We start from the raw sequence: 27,046 nt of genomic DNA, 5'->3' as shown, positions 1-27,046 counted from the left end.
CTCAAGGCGAGCGCTCTACCACTTGAGCTACAGCGCCACTTCCGGTTTTCTGGTGGTTTATTGGAGATAGGAGTCTCACGGTCTCTCCTGCCCGGGCTGGCTTTGAACCGTGATCCTCAGATCTCAGCCTCCTGAGTAGCTAGGATTACAGGCGTGAGCCACCAGCGCCCGGCGCCATTGAGATTTTGATAGAGATGGCATTGAAAGCCTCTGGTTTTTAGGAAATGCAATGAAATCTACTGAAGTAACAGACAAAGCTTGATAGCAGGATGGGTGTAGTAGCACATGCCTGTAACCCCAGCTACATGGGAGGCAGAGATGAGAGGATCACAGTTTGAGCCCAGCCTAGGCAAAGGTTACCATGACCTATCTCAAAATTAAATAGGTCCTGGTGGTATGCAGCATATGTAACTGGGAGGTAGAGGTAGGAGTTTGCAGTCTGAGGCCAGTGCCAAACAAAAGTAAGACATAATGTGAAAAATAATCTCAAGGCAATGGGACTGGAGACATGGCTTAAGTTGTAGAGTGCTTATCAAGCAAGTGTGATACACTGGGCTCCAACCTTAGTTCTAAAAAAACCAAACAAACAAACAGGCATGCACAGTGTTTCTTATGTTTCGGTAAAATAAAACTTATTACATCAGATCATTATGCAAGTAAACATATTTGTTTTATTCTGTCATTCTAAGACTTGCACCAATAATTTGGCATGAACAATTGATTTTTTTGACCACCTTCGTCCTACTAATCACAATGATAGTTACCATGACAGCATCATACAATTTGCTGAGTTCACGTTATATGAAGCATTTACCCTCTGTTATTTCATTCTGTTGTAGTCTGAAACAGCATTTCCCAAAGTTAGCCCCATACACATTCATTCATTCACCACCACCATCATCATCAACAACAACAACAATGTAAGCATTTTGTGATTAAACCACCTAGCAAGCATTTCAAGCTACAACCATAGTATGCATTTGATGGCTGACAATTCAAGGCTCTGAGTACTGTTGCCAAGATGTCAAGAAATCAGTTCAGTGTTGTCTAAACCTATGTCCCAAGTGTTTATGGCCACAGAATATTATTTTTAGTAAACCCAGTGAATCAAAGGCATGATTGAATGCACTCAAAGCAGAGAATTCAAAACAATGCTGAGACTGTGCAAAGAGGTTCAGGAAATAAGGGGAAATTGATTTCTCCTTTTGTCTGTACCATAAGGGACTAGAGCTGGAAGCAAGGTTCTGCCTGGGTGGAGATATGGGTCGTTATAACAATAAAGCAGCTGGGCAGTCTCTTCCCCAAAGCCCTTGCAGAAAACCAGCAAACAGATTCTGAAGGTGGCCTGAGCCAAGCAGACAAGCTGTGTGAGATGTGGTCACTAAACTGACTGCGTGTAACAATGCTGTTATATTTCCCCTGATGGAAGTTCCAGCCAAGTCACCTTTCCTGTAGCATAGCTAATTACACTTGTTTATATATAAACAATTTTTCTCCAGACCACGATCCAGCCTCTCTGCTAATTTCTCTTGTGTTTTGAAAAAGGGTTTTCTTCCAAAACTTTATGCGTTCAAGAAACCCTTTAGACAATGTATTATTTATCTTTTTGGCCATACAGATTCCTTCAGAGTCATTACAATCCATCAGCTGTGCATCTGCTGACTTAATAATAAGCAGATTTGGTTTTCAGGAGACTGAGGCATCTATAAAGGGCAAATCCATTATGGTCTTTTGCATCCATTATCTGAGTGCGGGGGTGAAACTGGACTTGAAGCTCAGAGAGATCTTCAGGCCCTTTATAGGGAAAAATAATACAAATTATGAGGTAAGAAGAGACATGGAAATTTCATTTGGAATGATAAAACAAACCACCATGACACAACATTTAAACTTGACAAGCCTTGGAAAGATCTGAAAATCTAGAAAAATATATTGATCAGACACACCCTCAGTAAAATTATTTGCACACCATTTGATTGCCTCCTCTTGTAAGAATGATTTTATCCTACTTTGTTCGGAGAGACTGGACGGAGAGTTCAATCTGTTCTCTGCAGGCTGCATTAAATGACATTGCTTTTTGCTTCATGATTCTTTGTGGGAATTGGCCCATCCGTTTTTAGGATTATTGTCACTTTGGGGAAAAGCACTCTCAAGCACCTTCTTTAGAGGAGCTGGAAGACAGCAAAGTTGTTCGGGGTTTGGAGGCTGTACGGAGCTCTGAATTGACAACGTCCTCTGACCAGCTTGTCTGGGTTGTCTCCAGATCACTGGGCATTATAGGAACCATACATGGGCAGCCCAGCATTTTCCATTCACAAGGTTGGGTGTGAAGAAAGGTGGTGGGAGGATTATTACTGGAACTGTTTTGGCACCAAGACTTCCAGCAGTAACAAAATGAGAAGAAAAGAAAAAGAGGCAAAGAATCACATAAGTATCCCTTAAAATCAAAACTGTATGTATACCCTTCAGCGTCACTAGTTGCAATTCAAAAATGCTCATAGGTTTTCCCATGCCATCCAACACAAGAAGAAATTTGGCCAAGAGGAAGTACAAGGGAAAGACACGGTGGTCTCCAGCATTTGCAGTTGAGGTATCATATTCCTCCAAGCTTTAGGGGAGCGTGTGTCCAGAGCAACACTTAACTACTTCAAGCAAGTGGTGTAGAAAGTTAACTTTCATTTGTTCAGTGGTTAATCTATTTATCATTTAAAATTTTTCTTCTATCACACGTTCCATTGTTTCTTTTAGAAGGCTGCACTTTGATCTCTTAAGAGAATTTGAGGACCAGATCTTTAGAAAATACAACATAAGTGCACGAGAGACATCACTACATCCCAGCTGGCTTACTTACTCTATCTAATAAAGTAATTATGTGGACCAGTGGTTAAATCTGGCAGTAGATTACAGAAGGTTATGTATCTTTAAAAAAAACAACAACTATGCCTTCCTTCCATATAAGCCAAGAAATTCTGATTCTGTTGACCCCTGGGGTCAACATGTTGAGCTTACACTCAATTTGATTTGAATGTGTTGCTAAGTTTGAAAAACTATGATGCCATTGAAATATTTGGATGCTAGAATGAGCCTGTAAACATATAAATAAAAGCATTGGGTGGCATGCAGGTAGTTGCAAAGGAATGAGCTGAAGTATAGTATATTCTATGGAGAGATCAAATAATGTAATTCTGTAGAAGTACAAAGTTAAAGCCCAACAAAATAAGCACTCATAAATAGATACTTGCAATGAAGGAGGGTGACCAAAGGGAGAGGGGTAGAGGAGTAAAGAGGGGGAGGGGAGAGAGAATACAGTCAAGACCTCATCCTTTCTAGTGCAAAATTAAGAAAAGTAAGAAGAGGGTATGTCAAAGGGAGGTAAGAATGATGAAGGGTGACGCTGATCGCGATGTCTTGTGTTCACAAGCTGCTCTATTAAGGGACACTTCCTTTGTTCAGCTACTTAATGATAATACAAAGAAACAGTTTTAAAAATCATTTGGAGGTATACCTTTGACCATGGTTTATAGGAACCCTGCCCAAGAGTAGGTAGAAAGCTCGCAGATCACTAAACAAGCTCCTAGATCACCAAACAAGCTCTTTAGCACCTCTCCCTTGGGCCTCATGGCTGGAAGTCACCAGGAGCTGAAGAAATCAGGGAAATCAACAAAGCAAGTCCAGCCTCAGCTGGAAGTGTCTCCACACAGGGACTCCGAACACCCATCTTAGTTTCCCTTGGAAGGGGGCACCACCCCTCTCTCAAGTCCCAGGTTGAAGGGGGCTGACAGCACTCCTGAGTGACAGAGGCTGTCTCGTAGCACAAGTCTAGCCAATAGCCAATCTGATTTGGAGTGATTGAGTGCACATGGCCACTTGGGCCAGCCAAGGCAATACAATAGCCCTCCACCTCTGCTATCAGAAAGCACTGAATGGCTGCCCTCTCTGTGTTGTGAAGTATTGGATAGACGTTTATTTGAGGTCTCAGTGTAGCCATGCTTTGGAATGGCATTTCATACACAGAAACCTGTGATCTGTTTTCTGTCCCTAAACTAACCTAAAGTAGGTTTTGTCTATTCAGGCTATTAAAAAGCTAGGGTAATACAAATCCTTCTTACGATTTTCTTACGATCTAATCAACTTGATAAGGAACTAATTGCTTTACACCAAAATTTGGCATCCTCAGGTTCATTTTTTTTTTTTTTTTGGGTCATGGAGCTTGAACTCCATGAGCTTGGGTGCTGTGCCTGAGCTCTGCTTTCTTAAGGCTAGTACTCTACCACTTGGAGCCACAGCTCCACTTCCAGTTTTCTGGTGGTTAATTAGAGAGAAGAGTCTAAAGGAGCCAGGCACTGGTGACTCACACCTGTAATCCTACCTACTCAAGAGGCTGAGATCTGAGGAGCATGGTTCAAAAGTCAGCCTAGGCAGGAAAGTCAGTGAGACTCTTATCTCTAATTAACTACCAGAAAACTGGAAAGGTCACTATGGCTCAAAATGGTAGAGCGCTAGCCTTGAGCAAAAGAGCTCAGAGACAGCACCCAGGCCCCAAGTTCAAGCCCCATGACTGAAAAAAAAAAGTCTCATGGACTTTTTTGCTCAGGCTTACTTTGAATTGCAATCCTCAAATCTCAGCCTCCTGGTAGCATGAACAACCAGTGCCCAGCCTCAGGTTCACCATTTATTTCTTCCTGCCAGCATCTGCTTTGAGAAAAGGCAACCTGTAATAAGTATCATTATGTGTGTATGTGTGTGTGTGTTCATGTGTGTGTATTGGGGCTTGAACTAAGGGTATCAAGCTTGCTAGGAAAGTGCTCTATCACTTGAGCCACCTGTTCAGTCCATTTTTACTTATTATTATTATTATTATTATTATTGCCAGTCATGAGGCTTGAACTCAAGGTCTGGTTGTAATCCCTGAACTTCTTTTGCTCGGGATTAGCGCTCTATCACTTGAGCCACAGTGCTACTTCTGGCTTATTCTAAATGATTTATTGGAGATAAGAGTCTCATAGACTTTCTAGCCTGGGCTGGCTTGGAACCATATCCTCAGATCTCAGCCTCCCGAGTAGCTAGGATTATGGGCACGAGCCACCAGCGTCTGACTTGCATCCATTACTTTTGTGGTAGGATCTTATTTTATGCCCAGGCTTGTGCTTCCTTGTCATTGAGTATACCAAGTGCATGCCACTGTGCCTAGCCATTGTGCTGTCCCTGTAGATGGAATGGCCGGCTACCTCACCCAACCATTGGTTGAGATGGGATTTTCTCAAGCTAGTTCTTCCTAGGATGACCTCCTAAAAAGCCAGGAATACAGGCATGGGCATGGCCAAAATATTGTTTGCAATTTATTTCTTCTTTTTTTCTCTTTATTTTTTTTGTCGGTCATGGGGCTTGAACTCTGGGCCTGGGCGCTGTCCCTCAGCTCTTCAGCTCAAGGCTAGTACTCTACTACTTGAGCCGTAGCATCACTTCTGGTTTTCTGTTGGTTTATTGGAGATAAGAGTCTCATGGACTTTTCCTGCCCAGACTCGCTTTGAACCGAAATCCTCAGATCTCAGCCTCCTGAGTAGCTAGGATTACAGGGGTAAGCCACTGGCACCTGGCTTGTAATTGATTTTTTAATCCTACTTTCTGATTGCCTTTTTTATTGTTGCTGTTGAAATAAAAATAATGCACTTTACGTGCAGTTTTCTGAATACCTTTATTCTGTGAATTGGAATTTACTTCATACCTTCTACCTCCTCTCCTCCTCTCCTTTCTCTCTGCTCTCCTTCTTGTGTGTTTTCTTGGAAACTTCTCATTTTACAATCTAGGTTTTCAGAGCAGCTGATCAAACTTGCATCTTGATATTTGTTTTCATTAGATTTCTGGTTAATGGCTCATTTCTTGTATTTCATGTCTCCTTTCCTCTTAGGGTTCTGGTAAATGCTTCAGAAATAAATGATGTGAAGCAAACCATGAGCTGTGAATGTCAAAAGAGGAAGCAGAGCATTTCCCATTGATAGGCAATAAAGCATTTTTGTGGCACTCTTGGCTCAAAACTATTTTCTCTCAGAAGTTTTCTGCTGAGAAGGTCCAGGCAGTTGAGTTTCATTTCCTACGAGTGACTGTTGTTTCTCTCTGGAAGAGTTAGAAGAATATTTTTTTTTCCACACTCGGTGCTTTGAAACTTCCCAGTGGTATGTCCAAGTTTGAGTGTGTGTGTGTGTGTGTGTGTGTGTGTGTGTGTGTGTGTGTGTGTGTGTGTGTGTGTGTGTGTGTGTGTGGTATGTGTGTATATGTATATGTGTGTGTGTTTGCTGGTTCTGGGGCTTGAACTCTGGGCTTGGGCATTGTTCTTGAGCTTTTTGTGCTCAAGCCTAGCACTCTACCATTTGAGCCACAGCTCCATTTCTGGCTTTGGGGTGGTTAATTGGAGATAAGAGTCTCGTGCACTTTCCTGCCCAGACTGGCTTTGAACCGTGATCCTCCGATCTCAGCCTTCTGATTAGCTAGGACTACAAGGTATGAGCCACTGTCATTTGGTTAAGTTTGTATTTTTAAAATAAAAAAATTATAAATACGAGTATCCAGGTGTCTTCATTGTACTTTGACTTGAAATCATTTGGATAAATACCCAGGAGTGTGTTGCTGGTTAGTTTTTTGAGGAATCTCCCAATGGATCTTCTGTAGTGGTAACACTAATTATAAACCCACATTCATCACTGCATTATTCACTATGGCCAAGTTAAGGAAACAGCCTAGATGTCCTACAGTGGTTGAATGGATCCCAAACATGTGGCATGTATATATACAATGGACTTTTATTCATCCATCAGGAAGAATAATATTACTCCATTTGCAGGAAACTAGTTGGACCTAGGGGAAAATATGATTAGTGAAGTAAGTCAGGCTCAGGGAAACAAAGGGCACATGTTTTCTCTCATATGTGGAAGTTAGATGGAAAATATAAACATAAATGAAAACATATACCAAATATGTACGTATATACCGGAACACATTGACTGAAGTATGGTATGTGCAGGGGAGGATTCCGAGGACCTAACTCCTTTGAGCAACTAATTTCCAGTTTGACAAAATGCATGCCAGGAAGCTGAAACATGTTTTGTCAGAGGAGGGTGAAGCTCCAAGGGATAGGAGGAGACAAATGGCAGAGGAAGCGTAGACACAGTCACCATATTCTATATGCAATGTAAAAATGGAACCAGGTAATTTGAGGGGATGGTAAAGTTGGGTCAGATTATGGGGGAGAATAATGAAAGGAGGGACCTTGATCCAGCTGCATTGGACTCGAACTGACACATTGAGTTTAAACCCCTTTAAACAACTAACTTAAATGTGATACTAAAAAATGAACAGGGAAAGACAACTAAGAAGATGTGTTTTTCAGTAGGAGGGATTGAATTCAGGACCTACACCTTGCTAGACAAGTGCTCTACCACTTGAAGAAGCAAGCCAAATACAAGTTAACTGCAGTAGAGAGGGTATGGTCTATGGTACTATTGGAAATACAGTTGGAGAAACACTTTAGTCACGCCAAAGTAGAATCATTTTCTTCTTTTTATATTCAATTGCTTTCCATAAAATCTTGGAACAAAGATTAGACCTTCTTCATTGATCTTGGGAAGTGCTTTTATTTTTCCTGAAGGGGGGAACAAAAAAGTAAATTCCAAAGGTATTAATGGAATCGTTTGAAGTTTATCAGCTTTAAATAAAGTTCAGCCTAGAATCTAGATTTCCTGGCTCCCACCCCGATGCGCTCTCTTTCTGTTACAAGCTCTCTGATTTCATTTCTGATTAGCAAAGGGCAATGTTCCAGCTTTGGCTACTCACTGGAGACACCAGGGAAGGTGTGAAAAGCGCAGACACCTGAGGTCCTGTGCTTACTCTCATTTTTAGTGGACCCAGGGTGAGCATGTATTTTTAAGGGCATATATTATCTGTACAAAGTGAGCGGTTTCATTGTAGCATTTCCATGCATGCACACAATGTGCTCGATCATATCACCCTTCTCCTGTTTCCTCCCATCATCTTCACTTTTGACCTTGCTTATAATTTTTATATGGGTTTCATTAAGACCTCTTAGCATACAGACCATGTACTCCAATCATATTCTACCAACTATTTTCCCTTTCCTACCTCCTCCTGTTTATCTACCCCTACCTCCATTATTCTTCTTTATTCATCCTGCTCATGTCCCTTTTCTCTTTTTGATCTGGTGTCTGCGTATGACAGGAAATATATTTCTATCTTCTTGAGTCTGGTTTATCTTGTTTAATATGTGGACCTTTAGTTTCATCAATTTTTCTGCTTTTGACATAATTGCATCATCTCGTGGCTTAATAAGATTCCATTGTGTAGATACACCACATTTTGTTGTTGTTGTTGTTGGTCATGGGGCTTGAACTCTGGGCCTGAATGCTGTCCCTTAGCTCTTCAGCTCAAGGCTTGAGCCACAGCACCACTTCTGTTTTTCTGAGTGGTTTATTGGAGATAAAGGTTTCATGGGCTTTCCTACCCGGGCTGGCTTTGAATGGAGATCCTCAGATCTCAGCCTCCTGAGTAGCTAGGATTACAGGCATGAGCCACCGGTGCCACATGTTTTCTTTATCCAGTCCTAGACTGATTCCCTAACTTGGCTATTGTAAGAAGTACCACAATAAACATGAGTAGATAGATGTCCCCTCTGTGTGCTGACTTACATTCCTTTGTGTATTACCCAGGAATCATACGTCTACATTTAGTTTCTGGGAAGCTTCCATACTTGTTTCCCTAGTGGTTGCACTTATTTACATTCTCACACGCAGAGTATGAGGGTTCCTTTAGCCCTCGCATCCCCACCATCATTTGTATTTTTTTTTGTTGGTGATTGCCATTCTGATAGGTATGTGATAGGATCACAATGTAGTTTTTGGTTTTTGTTTTGTTTTGTTTTGTTTTTTGGTCATTGGGCTTTAACTGTGGGCCTGGGCACTGCCCCTCAACTCTTTAGCTCAAGGCTAGTGCTCTACCGCTTGAACCACAGCACCACTTCTGTTTTTTTGGTGGTTTATTGGAGATAAGAGTCTCATGGACTATCCTTCCAGGGCTGGTTTTGAACCATGGTCCTCAGATCTCAGCCTCCTTAGTAGCTAGGATTATAGGAAAGAGCCACCGTTGCCTGTCCACAATGTGTTTTTGATTTACATTTTCCTATTGGCTGTGGGTATTGAATAGTTTTTATGTATTTTTGGCCCCTTATGATTCTTCTTTTGAAGACTGTTCAATGTTGAATTCATTTATCTGTTTACAAATTGGATTATTTGTTCTTTTGACACACCATGTTTTTTGAATGCATTATATATTCTAGATGTTAACCTCCTGTCAGATGATTCTTAGCGAAATATTTTTCTTCCATTTTGTAGACTGCTTTTTTTAGTTGCTTCATATACAGAAGCTTTTTAATTTAATATAATCACATTTTTCAGTTTTTTTAAATTGTGAAAATACCGTACAGAGGCGTTAACACTTACATGGACAAGGTAATGAGTGCATTTCTTATCAAGCATTGTTGCCTCCTCCTTTGTTTCCCTTTCCCATCCCTTTCCATCTCCCCCCCCTCTTTCCCCCCACCCCGCCTCCACACCAAAGTTGTAAAGTTTATTTTTTAAAAATATTTTTATTGTGGGGGGGAGGGGGGAGGCTGGGAAGGGATGTGAAGGGTAAACAAAGGAGGAGGCTGCAATGCTTGGTAAGAAATGTATGCATTATCCTGCCCATGTAATTGTAACCCCTCTGTACAGTATGTTCACAAATAAAATTAAATTAAAAAAAAATGAAACAAACAAGCCAGGCATCAGGGGCTCCTGGGGGGAGAATGATAATGAGAGAAGTGAGGTTCAGGCTAGTTGGGACAGAAAAAGTCCAAAAGACTTTTTCCACAGAGGGGAAGCTGGATGTGGTGGTGAACATGCACCATGCAGCAACAATAGGACTCCTTGAGTAGGAGGATTGTGGCTTAGGAGCTCAGGTAGGAAGGAGACCCCATCTTAAAAATAAGTAGTGAAAACAAGTCTGGAAGCATGTCCCAGTGGTAGGGTGCCAGACTAGCAAGTCTGAAGCTCTGAGTCCAAACCCAACTATCATAAAACAAATTAAACATCCCTCCCTCCAAACTCAAAAAAAATATTTTTATTGTGAAAATACCATACAGAGGGTTACAATTACATGGACAAGGTCATGAGTGCATTTCTTATCAAGCATGGCTGCCTCCTCCATTGTTTCCCCTTCCCATCCCTTCCCATGTCCCCCCTCCCCTCACCCCCCCCCCGCACCAAAGTTGTAAAGTTCATTTTTGACTAACATCTTGTACATCTCATTGTTGCAATGGGTTCACCTGTATCCCTATTTAAACATTTTTTTCCCTTCCTCTCCACAAATTATACCAACATCAAATACAGTGAAAACAGGGGTTATACCATGAGGGAGGGATATACAAAGCAACAAAGAAATATCTTATAAATATGTTCGAAACAATAGCCAGAAAGAAAAAAAACTTTTGAATCCTTATCTTGGGGTTCATTTTGCTTAACATCAACCTATCTGACCATTTCTGCTTGTCTCAGACATATACCAACAAGAACATACTAAAGCTACCAGCACAACTATGTTTATTGCAGCATTATTTACCATAGCTAAGATATGGAACCAACCCAGATGCCCCTCAGTAGATGAATGGATCAAGAAAATGTGGTATATATACACAATGGAATTCTATGCTTCCATCAGAAAGAATGACATTGCTCCATTTGTTAGGAAATGGGAAGACTTGGAAAAAATTATATTAAGTGAAGTAAGCCAGGCCCAAAGAAACATAGGTCCCATGGTCTCCCTTATTTGCAATAACTAGTATATGTCTGAGACATGATTGCTTGCTCTTATTTTCTGGCTATTGGAGTCCCATTCAGAGTTCGTACTGTGCCTATATTGTGTAGTAAAAGCCTATGCTCTTCTCTAGTAATTTCATTTTTATATGCTGTGAGACAGGGATCTATTAGGTCATCTACATATTATGTATCCAAGTTTCCTAGCACCAGAATCTGCCTTTTTTCCAACACATGCTTTGGACAACCTTGTTGAATTAGGTGACTATAGGTCTGTGGGTTTATTTCTGGAGCTTCTGTTCCATTGTTTTTTGCATGTTTTTGTGTCAGTATCATGTTGTAGCTCTGAGGTTAGGTTGTGATTGCTCCAGCATTGTTCTTTTTGTTCAGATACTCCTCAAGCTTTTTTTATTATTATATTTTTAAAATGACTCACTTTGGTATGCTGGTGTCACACAGAACTTTGTTACCCTCCCTCACCTGTGAGCTTTCCTCTGAATAACTTAGCTTTTATCACCCCTTTTATTTCTGAATTATAATTTTAATGGCATTTCTGGATAGAAGAGCATATGAAATATGTACTCAATATGTGGATGCCGCCAAGAATCAAGCTTTCCTTTAAAGGGAAGCAACTTTCAGCTTACTCTTGATGGTAAAAACTTATACAGATTTATTACAGACTATATAGAAAGTTTATAATACAGTTCTCCTGAAGGAACAAACAATAATGAACTGCTGTATCCTTTAATGATAAAATGATCTAGCTGCTGGACCAGGTTAGACCTGAATGCCCAAAGAACAGGTCTCATCTGTCGAATGCTCCTTTGCCTCCTTGAATACCCATTTTACGATGAAAATTAGAGTCTCAGATAAGTAATTTACCCAGAATCATACATTTAGTAAGTGGTCATTCAGTTTCAAGTACAGACCATCCATTTCCTATACCATTCCAGTAAATAGAAAAGAACCAACTATAAAATATATAAACTATATATACTATAAACTATATAGTATATGGTATGGTGTGTGTGTGTGTGTGTGTGTGTGTGTGTGTGTGTGTGTGTGTGTGTATGGTATAAAGTGCCAAAATGTCATCAGAAGTAACAGCTGAGCATAAATAGCTACTGAAGTATGGAGTTAAATGGTCCATACATATATTCCACAAACACACTCAGAATTTTATTGGCATTTTAGTTGACAGAGAGAAGAAAGCATTGATTGAAATGTACATTAGTGAACCATTATCTTATATGTGGGATCCTACTATGGAAGGCAGAAAATGGACAATTCATTAATCAGTCATTGCTACCAATCCAAATTATGGTGACCAATTACATTAGTTATGTAATTCTGTTTGATCTAAACATGCAATGATTTCACTGATACCATGCTTCCCCAGTAGTAAGGGGGTTTTTTTGTATGCTTTTTTTGCGTGTTGTTGGTCATGGGGCTTGAATTCTAGGCCTGGGCACTGTCCCTCAGCTCTTCAGCTCAAGGTGAGCGCTCTACCACTTGAGCCATGACACCACTTCTGGTTTTCTGGTGGTTTATTGGAGATAAGAGTCTCACAGCCTTTCCTACCTGGGCTGGCTTTGAACCGTGATCCTCAGGTCTCAGTCTCCTGAGTAGCTAGGATTACAGGCGTGAGCCACCAGCGCCCAGCCCCAGTAGGAAGTTTTTAAAAACTAACATTTTTTTTAAGGCTCCTTGTATCAGTACTTATTGGTATTTTTAAGGCCTACCTCATGACCATGACGTTAAATATGTTCATGGGAAAGACAAGGCTCTCAGCTTCCCAGATGGAAACTCTGTGGGACAGACGCCATAATCCAGATGCACATTCAGGAGGAAGAGATATTAATCACAATAAGGGAGAATAATGGTGCTGTTAATGGGGATCGCTAGTTTCTAATTTGCAGGATGAGTGATGTATTCAGAGGAGGCAGAATACATTTAGTCCCAAGAAACAAGCTCTGGCTTCAAGTAGTACGATTTTTAAGGGAGTCAAGAATGTGGGCTATATTTTGTTTCTTTAATTACTCACATAAATAATTCCCAGATGTCAAATTGCTAAAATAAAAAAGTCTAGACATAGAGCTGAAAACACCCATCTGACAGCCTGAAATTTAGGCTGCTAGTAACATGTAACCTACAGGAAAAGACATCAGCTAATGAGCTAATATTATTGCCCTTATTACGTCTTTTTCAATTAAGCCAATAAACCTTTAAGATGCTTTTCACTTTTTGACCTTCATAGATTGGGAAGTTGTATTTTGTCAGTGATAGAAGAAGAAATGAAGAGATACTGCAGGCAAAACAGAATCTTTTGGTGACATCTAATTACAGAGGAAAAACTTGAGTACAGACTTCAGTTGAATTCTATCAATCATCTTTAAAAAAGAAAAGAAAAGAAGAGAAAGGAAAAGCCAGGCATAAAGTGACCAGAATTTCTGCCCTATATTCAAATATTAAAACTTAAGGAATACTTGAAATTTACTCAAGGTCAGAAAAAGAATCTGCAGGCCTGGGGAAGGTATTGGTTATGACTGTGACAGATGCTATCGGCCAAGGAAATCACTTTCAAGTGAGAAAAGTTCAGGGCTGAGCAGCAAGGTGTTATATGAAGGACTGGCCTGAGCAATGTCACTCTGTGTTTCACTAGCAGAGTGGAAGAAGAGAAGCAAAAATCAAAACAAAAAAACATGATCAATTCTCTGAGCACGGAAGTTAAAGCTTGGCTCCCACAGGAAATGCAACATGAAATTACAGATGATATAATGTGATTGAGGCCAACATTTGTTCCCAGAGAAATGAAGCCATTATGTAGATAATGAAGACACATCTTTCATGAATGGAGTTAGAGAAGACTAGGAAGATAGTTGTGCACTGGGATGGAGAAAATGCTACATGGAGAAAAGAGGACACATAAAAGGATAACTCTGTGGGGCATCATGTAATAAAGCCAGAAATGTCACAGTTTAGAGTAAAATAGAAACAAATGATCAGTGAAACAGTATTTTTTGGTTACAGTAGAGTAATATACACAAGAACACTAAAATACATATTTATCACCAGTTGTTCAAAGAAAAGTACACATGAAAATTAGTAATTATACTCACTAGACACTATGTTGAAAATGAACTAAACAATTTATGGGGAAGGTTCAGGGGAGAAAAACGGGGAGAAAAGGAGGAAAGATGTGAGTAGATGTCTTATAACTCAAAGAACCCTTTAACTTTAACCCATTAACTCCTGACAACTTTACTAGGTTTCCTGTTGATTCAAGTTGGAATCTATTTTTCACAGGCTGAGGTGACTGAAGACAACATATTAATATCAGTACCTCTTATTCTAGTGAGTCAGAAGTATCAAGGAATAAAACAAACGCTTTTGGGAGAGGCACTGACAAAGGATTTGGTCTTTGTTATTATTAATTCATCAGTACTTCTTGCTGGTTAACTTGTTAGTTGGCAAAACCACCATTCAACTAGACATGAACTGGAGGGGACAGAAGTAGTAATATTTTTATTCGCTTATCACTATTTCATGAACATGTAGAAAAAGGATCTCTATTTACAGTTCTACAGCAGTGAAGAGATTGTCCATCAGGATATCTCTTTTGCATAAGACAAAACCTAGTCCTTTCAGATCCCAGATTCTGTGTCTGTGGATTCAAGCATCATCAGATAGAAAATAGTTTTTAATTTGATCTGAATATGTGCAGACTCTTCTTCTTATCATGATTCCATAAACAATGTAGCATAGCAACTAGGTACATAGAATTGATCTTGCATTAAGCTTTACAAGTAATCCAAAAATGACTAAGAATATACAGGAAGCAATGCGTAGTATATGTAAACACTGTTGCATTGTCTAAGGTACTAGAGCATCTGCTGATTTTGGTGATCAGCCTAGTGGGAGGGACAGGAACTAACCCCCTTCAGAGAGGACAAGGGTGGGTTTTTTCTTCCTTCTGACGTTCCACAGATGCAATTCTTAAAAGGTACAGAAGTTATGACATTTTTGCTGTCGTGTTCCTTGGATGTGAAAATAAGAATATAGGATTTTGTATCCTACTTTTAAAAATAATATAGAACATTAGGGGATGAATAATATCAAAACACAGTGTCTAGCCTATAATCCTAGTTACTCAGAAGGCTGTGATCTGGAATCATGGTTGAAAGTCAGCGTGAGTTAAAAAAAAAAGTCTGTGAGACTCTTGTCTCTAATTCACTAGCAAAAACAAGCTAGAAGTAGAGATGTGGCTCAAGTGATAGAGTGCCCGCCTTGAGTAAAAAAGCTAAGTGAACAAGAGAGCCTGAGTTTAAGCCACAGTACCAACACACACACACACACACACACACACACACACACACACACACACACACACACACACACACACCAAACACCAAACAAACAAACAAACAAAAGTCAAACTACCATAGCAACTGACACTCTCTCAACAGTTATGTATTAGGTTGCCAACTTCAACCCCACCTCCAACCACCTTAGCTCCTGTGGATTTCTAAAATGATTGACATTCTGTCTTCCTTATTTGTGTTTCTATGTTACTAATGGGTTTAGGCACATTTTCAAGATTTTTTTTTTGTCAGTTGTGGGGCTTGAACTCTGGGCCTGGGCACTGTTCCTCAGCTCTTCAACTCAAGGCTAGCACTCTACCACTTGAGCCACAGTACCACTTCTGGTTTTCTGGTGGTTTATTGCTCATGGACGGGCTGGGAAGGTGGCTCAGTGGTAGAGAGCTTGCCTTGCATGCATGAGGCCCTGGGTTCGATTCCTCAGCACCACATAAGCAGAAAAAGCCAGAAGTAGCGCTGTGGCTCAAGTGGTAGAGTGCTAGTCTTGAGCGGAAGAGCTGAGGGACAGCGCCCAGGCCCAGAGCTCAGGCCCCATGACTGGCAAAAAAAAAAAAAAAAAAAGAATCTCATGGACTTTCCTGCCTGGGCTGACTTTGAACCTCCATCCTCAGATCTCAGCCTCCTGAGTAGTTAGGATTACAGGTGTAAGTTACCAGCGCCTGGCTCAAGTATTTCTTGATAACCTATGTTTTCTCTTATGTGAATTGCCTTTTGTTTCATTGAGTTATCTTTTTCTCAAGGATTGGTAGGAAAAAATTGTGTGTATGCAGAAATGACCCTTCACCTGTCACGTACAATATAATTATATCATTCTAATCTACCATTTGCTTTTCAGTTTCCTATATGATGTCTTTCTCCACATAACTTAAAAATAAGTATAGAGGAGCTGGGAATGTGGCTCAGTGGTAAAGACCTAGACTAACATGGGAGAAGTCCTGGGTTTGACCCCAGAACCACAAAAACGAACAACCAAAAACCTCCTTATATTGGATGTGAAAATAGTTGTTAGTTCACATTCTATTTCATGTCCCTCAAGGAAAAAACATGTATATGCTTTCCTACCTGGGGAGGTTAGCTCATATCTGACTCTCAACACTCAGGAGGCCAAGGCTTGTGGACAGCCGAGGCTACATAGTCTGACCCTGTCTTATTTTTCTGAGTAAAGGCCTTATGTCTGTTGTCTTAGGTTATAAGTTTTGTTCTGTAAATTCTATTATGAATAGGATTTTTCCATTTCTACTTCTAACTTATTATTGCTATTATAAAATAAAATTACTGTGGGTTTTGTATATTTATCTTGTACTTAATCATATTACTAAGTTCTGCTGTTATTTTCAAAGAAGTTTATTATCCTCTTGGCTTTTCTGAATATGTGATGATATTAAGAAGAAAATAAGATATTTTATTCCCCCTTTAAAAATTTATACTGATTATTTCTTTTCTTGTTAGAGTTAAAAAACTGGAAATTATTATTTCCTAACTTTAATGGAAATAATTTAATGGAAATAATTAAATTTTAATGGAAACAATTCCAATGTTATTGCTTAATATGTTCATCATAGGATTCTTATAAGACTTTTTTATACCACATTAAAATATTTCCTTTTATTCTATGCTACTAGAAGTTTCTGTTGAAAACATCTGAATAATGATGGAGACCACAATAATTGTGCTCTTTTCTTTTTACTGTGCTGTTTTGTGAACTAACTTGATGGATACATTAGAAATGAACAATATTATGGAATAAGGAAATTTAAGCCTTCAGAAATAATCATATTCACCATAATGGGCATTTAAAATGTTTAGTGTTATTCCTTTGGCACTTATTATCAGATGTCAAATGATTCATTACAAGGTCCCTTGTAAAAGTGGAAATCTTATCCAGTTTCTAAAACCCAATCAACTAGAACCATATAGAAAGAGAAAAATTAAAAGATGACATATTTATAAAACACATTATTATTCTCTCTTCTAGTTATGTTCTTTATGTAATAGAAAAAGATTTTTCTATTTCCTACTTGAGATTTGTCTCAGTTACACTTAGACCAATGTCATGAAGTTAATTAACTACATGGAAACTTACAAATTCAAAAGCCTATCCAGAAGAGCATAGTTTCCCTTTCTGATTTGCCACATGGTAAAAAGAGGAATGTATTATAGTTATCACAAAAAACGTCTAGAAATGAGGTCAATGAGAAGGTTGCTTGCCTGAAAATAAAACAATTACATTTTGAAAGCAAAACAAAATTAAGTTTGCTGTCACTTTTCAATTTTCATATTTCACCATAACTATGAAGCCACGTTGCTCATTGACAAGTGCTCATTCAGGTCTAAGGAACTGGCATCTTTCCATCATGTTTGTCTCTATTCACTATCACTGACCCATATATCAAAGGAAAGCAGATACTCCATGCCTGTCAATGGCAACACCAGCATTAGAATTGATAGTTCAGTCCTCGATTTGTGCTGTAACCATATCTATTTCTAGTCTTGAGTCAACTCTGTCGTAGAAGCCAAAACTTTCAGTAGAAGACCTACTTTCCAGTAGGAACAGAATTAAAAACAGTAACATTCCTGAATTATGCTCAAAATATAGCATTATGTCTAAGTAAGACATGACTGGTGTGAAGTGCAAAACTCTGATGAAATGGTTTCTTGGCCTAGCAGTATACAGAGTCAGAACAAGAGCTCTGAATTAAGGAAGCACACAGGAGTATGGCAGCTGAGTAAAACGGGATATTAAATAAAAATACTACAACAGTTTACTAAAGACACATTTAGCCGGGCATGTTGGGATATGCCTGTAATCCCAGCACTGAATGCAGCAGATAGATGGTGAGTCTGAAGCCTGCCTGGGCTATGCAAGGATAGGCTATAATAAAAATTAAATAAAGATCAACGCCATTACCACATCTTCCAAGGCCAACGGGAACATCCTGCAATCACAGATGGAGCTGCTCAAGGTCGAGGCCCACTGCACTGCACACAGAAAGATACCTGTCTGGCTGTGCCCACCCAGGGTTGGGAGTTACCTTGGAGGTAGGCCCTTCTGGGAGCTCAGAGACTGTGATTGATTCTAAAGAGGAAGTTGATTGAGGAATTCTTCAAGCACAAAACAATGAATGGCTGCCTCTCTGTCTTAAGAAAGCACTAGTCTCGCCAGGCGCTGGTGGCTCACGCCTGTAATCCTAGCTACTCAGGAGGCTGAGATCTGAGGATCACGGTTCAAAGCCAGCCCAGGCAGGAGAGACTGTGAGACTCCTATCTCCAATAAACCACCAGAAAACCGGAAGTGGCACTGTAGCTCAAGTGGTAGAGCGCTCGCCTTGAGCTGAAGAGCTGAGGGACAGCGCCCAGGCCCAGAGTTCAAGCCTCACGACCGACCAAAAAAAAAAAAAAAAAAAAGAAAAAAAAAGAAAGCACTAGTCTCTTACCAAATGACAATTTGACATTTCCAATGTCTTCTGTGGCCTGGTCCTATAGGCAAAAATTCTACCAAAATGAATGACTTTCTGCTTAAATAAGTAAACCCAAATAAGTGAAAGAGTACACTTTTTTTCTGCAAATTCTTTATTGTGATTAAGTGATTACATAATTTCACAAATTTCACAGTATTGTGGGGTAGTGATACTTAGTTGAAGTCACAAACACATTCTAACCTTCATGGGGCAAATTGTCTACCATGGTGTATAAAGTTTATTAGTTCTATGAGCTTTCACAATACAGTTATTTCTTCCATACTGTGTGATATGTACATTCCTTTCCTTTTGCTTAGTGTTCCCTTGTTCCCTCTCATTCCCTCCCCCCCATCGCTGCCATTGAGTTGCTTAGTTCATTTTGATCAATGTCCAGTGCAGTGATGGGTCCTGCTGTTGTATGTTTTCCGCTGTTTCCCTCTAGTTCTGTGTCTTCCTCCTAGTTTTCCTCTGATGTGCACATATATGCCATATATGTGATCAGCAGCATGGGTTTATTTAGTAATGGTTTGACCAGATGAGTGGAGGTCCTTTGTTTCTCGAGTCTGGTTTACTATGTGGTATCACCTTATGTTTTGGATTTAACATACACTATCAGAGAGACCATGTGCTGTTTGTCTCTTTGCTCTTGGCTTACCTCACTCAACATGATTTCTCTTGTTCTATCCATTTCCCTGCGAATGCCATTATTTTGTCCTTTCTAATGGCTGCATAATATTCTAGTGTATATAAATACCACAGTTTTTTAATCCATTCATCTGTAGTAGGTCATCTGGGTTGTTTCCATATCCTGGCTATTGTAAACAGTGTTGCAATGAACATGGAGGTGCATATGTCCTTGTATCCTGGTTCTTGTTAGATAGATGCCTAGGAGTGGTATGGCTGGGTCATAGGGGAGGTCAATATTTAGTTTTCTGAGGGCCCTCCAGACTGCTTTAAGAGTATACTTTTTATTGGTGATCTAGTTCTTTGTTGAAGTGCTTTATATTAAGACAAACAGCCTTATCAGCAAATATACTTAATTACACCTCTTTCCTAAGTGAGTTACAGGTATACTCCAAATGTTGAGTACATTTTACTGATGATTGATTACATTTCAGGAAGGAAAATTTGTTTATTAAAAAATCAGTACTTGTAGCTTGTTCCTAAGGTTTTTATACTGTAATAAAATTCTTTTCTCATGAATTTAGAATTATTACATGAAGACAAGAAAGTATAAAATAGGGGAAGAAGAATCAGCTTTCCTATTGAAATGTCTTGCTTTTTACATGAGATGATTTTTATTTTTAAACTTTTCGGTGAGAATCTAAATTGTTTTATTTCGAATACTACACATGGGAGATGTTTCTTAGCAACCTTTTTTGAGAAGGTCAGTGTTACATTGTGGATTACATTGTTGCTCCATCTTGTATATGAAGCAGACTGAATTTTTTCTTCCTCAATTCCAATACTATGTAAGTTGTAGTTGCACCTTGAAAGACCTCTTATTTATTTTGTGTGGCTGAAGAGATGTTTCAAATGTGACCAGCATAAAAACATTGTATGAAGTTGAAAACACAGAAATGTGAAAGTATCACCACTTAAAAGAATCCTTCATGTCACTAGTGTTGTATTTTGCTGATGTGCCTTTGCTTCCAAGTGGGAGACATTTACAAGGCTACTTTATGCTTGTAATAATCCTTGAACAGCTTTGAAACAAAATTTCCACTCCGTTCACCATTTTCTGACAGCAAAGAAAAAGAAAAAAAGAAAAGTAGGGAGTCAAATCTGTAAAGCTGAGACAATTTAATTTTTTCACTTTCGAAGTAGACTCTACGGTAATGAGCTCAGGCAGAGACGATGGAGAGACTGTCTTGTTTTAAAGCTAGGTGCAATAAATCTGGGTCTCACCATTGCGGAATAACTGAAATTCCACTGTTAAAACTTCATTTATTTTGCATGGTTTTCTCCTCTCATTTTTCATCTCTTCTATTTTCTCCTTTCCTCTTTTCTCCTCTCCTCTTTTACTTTTCTCCTCTTCTCTCTCCTCCTTTTCTTTCTCTTCCCCTAGACCAGTGTCATGAAGTTAATTAACTGCATTGAAATTTATCCATTCAAAAGAGATGAAGCCTATCCAGAAGGTCATAGTTTCCCTTTCTGATTTGCCACGTGGTGAAAAGAAGAATCGAATATAGTTATCACAACAAACATCTAGAAATGAAGTCAATGAGATGGTTGCTTGCCTGAAAATAAAACGTATTACATTTTGAAAGCATAACAAAATTCCAACCCTCTCCTCCTCTTTCTCCTCCTTCTTCCTCTCTCTCTTCCCCTCCTTTCCTCTTTTCCTTCTTTTCTTTTTGACACAGAGTCTAACTATGTAGCACAGGCTGGAACTCAAGACTTCCCTGCCTCAGCCTCTTGAGTTCTAGAATGGCAGGTATGCACCTCCATGCCTGACTCTGCGTGTTACTTTTCATGTTCAGTAATTGCCACTTTGAGAAGCCAAGAGAAACATACATCCTGGGACAAAGCTTATAAACATTGATACCACAATGCTTTGCACCACTTGCAACAAAGAAAGTTCATTCTTCTACATAATCTTTAGGCCTTGGCTTCGTGCTCATTTTCTAGTCCTGAGGGTGCTTTTCCTGAACTTCTTTTGCTCAGGGCTAGTGCTCTACCACTTGAGCCACAGCATTACTTGCAACTTTTTTTGTTGAGGAATTTATTGGAAATAAGTGTCTCACAGACTTTCCCAGGTAGGCTTTGAACCGTGATTCTCAGCTCTCACCTTCCTGAGTAGCTAGGATTATAGGCATGAGCCACCAGTGCCTGGCTTCAGACTTACTTTTTAAAAGCAGAAGTTAATGACCATTCTGGAAAAAATATGCAAATTTTTGTATCTCAAACTGTCTATATACAAGTAAATAAAACAAAGAGTACATGCTAATCTGTTCAAATGAGTTTTATAACAAAGCTGCTCTTACTTAGCTTCAGCGACAGGCGGAAGTTCTAGAGCACTATTGGATGAAATGTAAATGTCAGTGGATTCCGTCTTTTTTTTTTTTTTTTTGCCTAACAAGTGATGAAAAACTCTGGTTTCAAACACAATTACAAAAGCAGCAGTGGCGGGAGGAGCTCCCACTACATACTTTGGTAGACAAGGGCAACCTTGAGGCTGTTCAGATTGCTCAGAACTCTTTGATTTAAGCCAGATAGCACCAGTTCCTTTGTGATGTCATTTTTCTGTCTCCAGGCCCCACTGTTCCAAGTTAAGTATCGTGGATGCACACTCCATTTCAAGAGCACTGGAGAACAAATAAGCATCTGAAGAATTCTGCAGGACTCTAGATATGTGTAAAGTTTTACCTACAGTAAAATTGGGTGGGGAGGGAGTGTTATTCCCTACCACAGACTAAAGGTCCATCTTTTGGAACTGAAATGTAGCTCAGTGGCAAAGTGCTTGCTTAGCAAGTGCAATGACCTGGGTTCAATCCCAGAGAAACAACAACAGTTGTTAAAACAACAATGTTAAAACAGTTAAAAAAACTCAAACCAAAAAAGAAACATCTTTGCTGCCCAGCTTGCACAATACCACATAAAATCAGTAGAACTTATTCCTGGAGAAAAACATGTAGTCTTTTATCCATTAAATACGATGTGATCTCTTTGGGCTGGGAAGGTGGCTCAGTGGTAGAGCACTTGCCTTGCATGCCTGAGGCCCTGGGTTCGATTCCCCAGCACCACATAAGCAAAAAGAAAAAAAGCCAGAAGTGGCGCTGTGGCTCAAGTGGTAGAGCGCTAGACTTGAGTTAAAGAGCTGAGGTACAGCGCCCAGGCCCAGAGTTCAGGCCCCACGACTAGACCCCCCCCCCAAAAAAAAGATTATAGAACTTAAATACGATGTGATCTCTATCCTCAGAGATTCCCTTTATCAGATTTGGATGGTTTTCTTCTGCTGTTAGTTTGGGAACTTTCCTCTGTTTAAATACCAACCTTGCATTCCTGAGAGAAACTCCACTTGGTTATGACATTTATATTCTATTAGATTCAAATTGCTTAACTTTTGCTTAGCCTTTATATATGTTCGTAAATGATATTGGTACATGACTATTTTCTTCATTCATTCACTCATTTATGCTTTTGTGACATTGTCTTGGTAGCTCCAAACTCATGATCCTCTTACTCAACCTCTCAAGTACTAGGATTACAAGTGTGTGCATGGGTATGTGCATATGCACATATGTACATGTGTGTATGTATGCATATGTATACATATATACATTCTGGTTCTGGTTTCAAAGTAAGACTAGCTTCAATAATTTTCTGTAAGACTAAGATTGCTAAGACTACATCGGCAATACTAAATATATTTCACAAATGAAGACATACTCAAGCCAGAGTTTTCTTGTTGGAAGTTTTAGTTTATTTGTTGTTTTGGCTTAATTAGAAAACCCAACTCCTTCTACTCATTCAGATACTTCTTTCTCTGGTGCATATATTGGTCATTACTAGTTAAATACCTGAGTAAAACACCTTTCCAGAATTTTCTTTGTGAAGCTCATTACTTTTCTGCCCTAAAAATTCTGAGGAATCTAGAATTGTTTGTTCATTTGTTTTATATTTTTATTATCACTCATTAATTGTACATGGAGTTTCATTTTGACATATCCCTATACACATATAAGATATCTTAATTTGACTTACCCCCTCCAACACTCTCTCTTATCTTCCCTTTCATATTCCCAGACCAACCACAATGAGCTTCATTGTGCCATTTTACACAGGTATATAATGTATTGTGACCATATTTGCCCGCCTTCACCCTTTTCATTCACCTTCCAACCTCTCACTACAACCTCATCCTGGATGACATTTGTCTTTTTTGTGGAATGGAAGAGATCAAACCCAAAGCCTTGCCCATGCCAAGTACACTCTGCACCACTGAGCTACATCCTCAGCTATAGTTTTTTGTTTGTTTGTTTTTTGTTTTTTTTTTGTTTTTGGTCCAGTCATGGGGCCTGAACTCTGGGCCTGGGTGCTGTCCCTCAGCTCTTCAGCTCAAAGCTAGCACTCTACCACTTGAGCCACAGTGCCACTTCCAGCTTTTTTCTTTTTGCTTATGTGGTGCTGAGGAATCGAACCCAGGGCCTCATGCATGCAAGGCAAACGCTCTACCACTGAGCCACCTTCCCAGCCCCCTCAGCTATAGTTTTTGAACTTCTAGTTTTAGCTCCTCAAGTCAGGGAGACACTCTGAGTTCTGCCTGGATTCCCTTCACTTCTACTGCAGTCAGAAAGATCTATACTTGATCTTAGTCAAAATACTGAGAAGCAAATGCAGCCAGAAATCTAATGCCAAGCAGTAAGCTGGCAATTCAAAGGGCTCACCTCATTTGTTTCCATCTCTCAAGTGCCACTGTCCTTTTCTGTCTGATGGCCAATGCCCTCGATGTTAAATTTTCCTACATTCTGTGTTCTGTCAGGTGGAAGGGTTTCTTGTATCCCTGTTAGTTCATCTGTCACAAAAGCAGAAGTACTATTAGCTTTCTACCTACTATTTTCATCATTTGTTAGCAACTGTTACAAGAATCAATTGTTTTCATGTAGTTTGATGATCTTTTAACTGTATTTTTTTGTCTTTTTCTTTTTTTGGTATTGGGGATCGAACCCAGGACATTACACATGCTAGGCAAGCGCTTTGCCACTGAGCTACATCCCAGCCCTGATGATCTTTTAAAATCTTTTTGTACAAAGATAAAAAAAATCTTGTTTCTATTTCCTGGAGTTCATTTCCATAAATATCATTTTATATGATCAGGTGCACCCTTTGTGTTCCTCTCCTAAGAATGTCCTCCTTTGGCCTCACTGTTTGTGAATGCCTAGAGTCTTGTATAATTTATCATGTCCCCATGTATAAAATCTACTTTTTAATAGTTAGTATCCATACATAAAATAGAACTTCGCTGTATCAACTGGAGATTAGCTTCCATCCCTAGAATGGAAGAGTTAAGAGGAGAATTTATGTCTACTTCTTCCTCCCCTTTTAGAATGAAGTTGTAATAATTGATTCCAATAGTGGCAAATGAGTTTCTTCATCTCTCCAGTTGTTGTTTTTTTTTACTTAATGTGGAATGTCATTGTAGACTATAGATTTTGGTTATGTTACAACCACCTTAAGGTCATTGTTCCTTCTGATGTTCAAATTACTTCAAATGTAGCTTATAAGAATGCCTTCACTCTGGCTTTTGAGTCTATTTGAAACAACTTCATTACACTTTGAGCTTCCTTGCTTGAGAGAAAATAGCTATCTTCAGGCCTGTGATGTATTTTCCACATCTGAACATGAATTTGTTCATTTTTTCAAGCCCTGGTACCCTTTGGTAGAAAATGCTATTTAGAAATCCAGGTTTGGGCACCAGTGAAATCCATGGTTATGGGATTGCCTATGGGCTGTCAATGGGGAAAGCTTGGTTAGGTATCATAGCCTAATTCACATGAATTGCATTCTATCCTTCTATGCTCTGATAAGAGCATCCCAAGCCAACACACATACTTTATAATATTTTTTGGAGTGAAGTGCTAATAACAACATAGTTATATTCATTTTTATAATGAATTTTGAAAATCAATGGAAAAGACTTTTGGGGATGATTTTAAAGAACCTTTTAAAGGCTCTCTGGGGACCTCCAAGAAGTTTGTGTATTATTTGTGATTAGAAATTCAGTTAAGGTAAGGTACTTCCTATCTGGCTGTATCTTATCACCTGGAAATGTTTTTGTTTTTTAATCACTGATACCCAGATCCTTCCCACCTCAGAACTACTTAGATCAGAACTTCTAGGGATATATTCCAGCATCCCTATTTTTGGTTTGGTGCATCTTCCCAGTCGATCAGAGTCTTTTGCTAGGGTTGAGAACCACTCTCCTAGTGTTGTGATGTCATTTAAAAATATAAGCACTAGCCAGGCTCCTGCGGCTCACACCTGTATTCCTAGCTACTCAGGAGGCAGAGATCTGTGGATCTAGGTCTAAAGCCAGCCCTGGAAGATAAATAAAAAAAAAATGTTATCTTCAATTCACCAGCAAAAAGCTAGAAGAGGAGGTAAGGCACCAGCCTTAGCAAAAAAGATCAGGGACAGTGCTGAGGCCCTGAATTCAAGGCACTCTCTTTCTTTCAATCTCTCTCTCTCTCCCTCCCTTTTCTCTCTCTCTCCATCTCTCTTTCCCCCCTCTCTCTCCCTCTCTTTCTCTCCCTCTCTCTCTCTCCCTCTTTCCCTTTTCTCTCTCTCCCTCTCTCCCCTTTCTCTCTCTCCCCCCTCTATCTCCCTCCCCCCCTCTCTCTCACATTCACAAGCACTATTAAAATAGTAATGCTTTAATAAATGATTGTTTCTTTTTATACTTCACTGACTGATGCTGGGGAGAAGAGATAGAGCCAGCTCACTGTGTGTCTGCACAATTGCTGGGAAAAGCAGAAGAAATGGAAAAAAAAGATAGGAAATACATGCAAAACAAAGTGCTTTTTTGCTTGGCTCAAATCTAGTGACCGAGCTTTCTAAATTGTTTACTGAAGAAGCAATAGAACTTTATCAAAAAGTTTTTGTTTGAGCCGTTGGCAAGTTGACAGAGTTAATGCACCACTTGGAATAACCCAGCATTGAGGTCTCTCACTCAATTCACTACATTCCTAAGTTGGCCAGGGGCCATTGCTGCTATTTTAAAATGACTTAAAGCTGAAGCTTAAGGAAATTGCCACATTGTGCTGTTATTCTACTGTAGAAAATAATTTTCCAAATTAATGATATCACTGTCTTTCTCTAGCTCGAGTGGGCTGAAATCTGGAACAAAGGAGCTGCTGGTACACTGGCTTTCTCACTTGGTCAAACTTAGAACAATTCATCTAGTCTGTGAGCACAGTTGCTGCCAAGTCTCTATATTTCTGAATTCTGTTAAAACTGATTGAAAATAACATGTTCTTCTGAATAAAGGGTTAAATGATGTACAGTCTAGTTTCAATAATAAAACTTACTAATAAAAATGGACCATGTTAAAAGAAAACTTGATGGCACAAGTTGTTTCTTAAGAGCCAGTAGATGCAAGAAGGTGTTTGAGAAACCTTTGCCCTCTTAAACTGTTTTACTAACATGGACTGGGTGGCTAATAAAGAACAAAGAGGATTATTTCTCAAAGTTATAGAGGCTGGAAAAAACCAAGACAAAGGCCCTTGCTGATACGGTTTGGCCACCCCCAACTTCCAGGTTTGGTGCATTGTTTCTGTGTCTTCCCAAAGTCAAAGGATGAGACTCTTGACTCTTTTGCTTCCTAGTGATCTCACTAATCAAATTCATCCTA

General features: G+C 39.4%; 1 long non-coding RNA gene across 1 annotated transcript in view; it reads left to right on the top strand.

Annotated features, from left to right (window-relative positions):
- The window catches only part of LOC138823154 (uncharacterized), a 44,066-nt gene extending 17,390 nt beyond the window's left edge, over window positions 1–26,676 (top strand). The window contains exon 3 of the long non-coding RNA XR_011370753.1: window positions 26,516–26,676. This is a non-coding gene — a long non-coding RNA (uncharacterized lncRNA). The remainder of the gene's footprint in view (window positions 1–26,515) is intronic.
- Window positions 26,677–27,046: the final 370 nt, after the last annotated feature.

This window comes from Dipodomys merriami, unplaced genomic scaffold (assembly GCF_024711535.1).
Source record: "Dipodomys merriami isolate MVZ:Mamm:240054 unplaced genomic scaffold, mDipMer1.0.p SCAF_1, whole genome shotgun sequence".
Classification (NCBI taxonomy): Eukaryota; Metazoa; Chordata; class Mammalia; order Rodentia; family Heteromyidae; genus Dipodomys; species Dipodomys merriami.
This window is presented reverse-complemented; position numbering and strand designations above follow the sequence as displayed.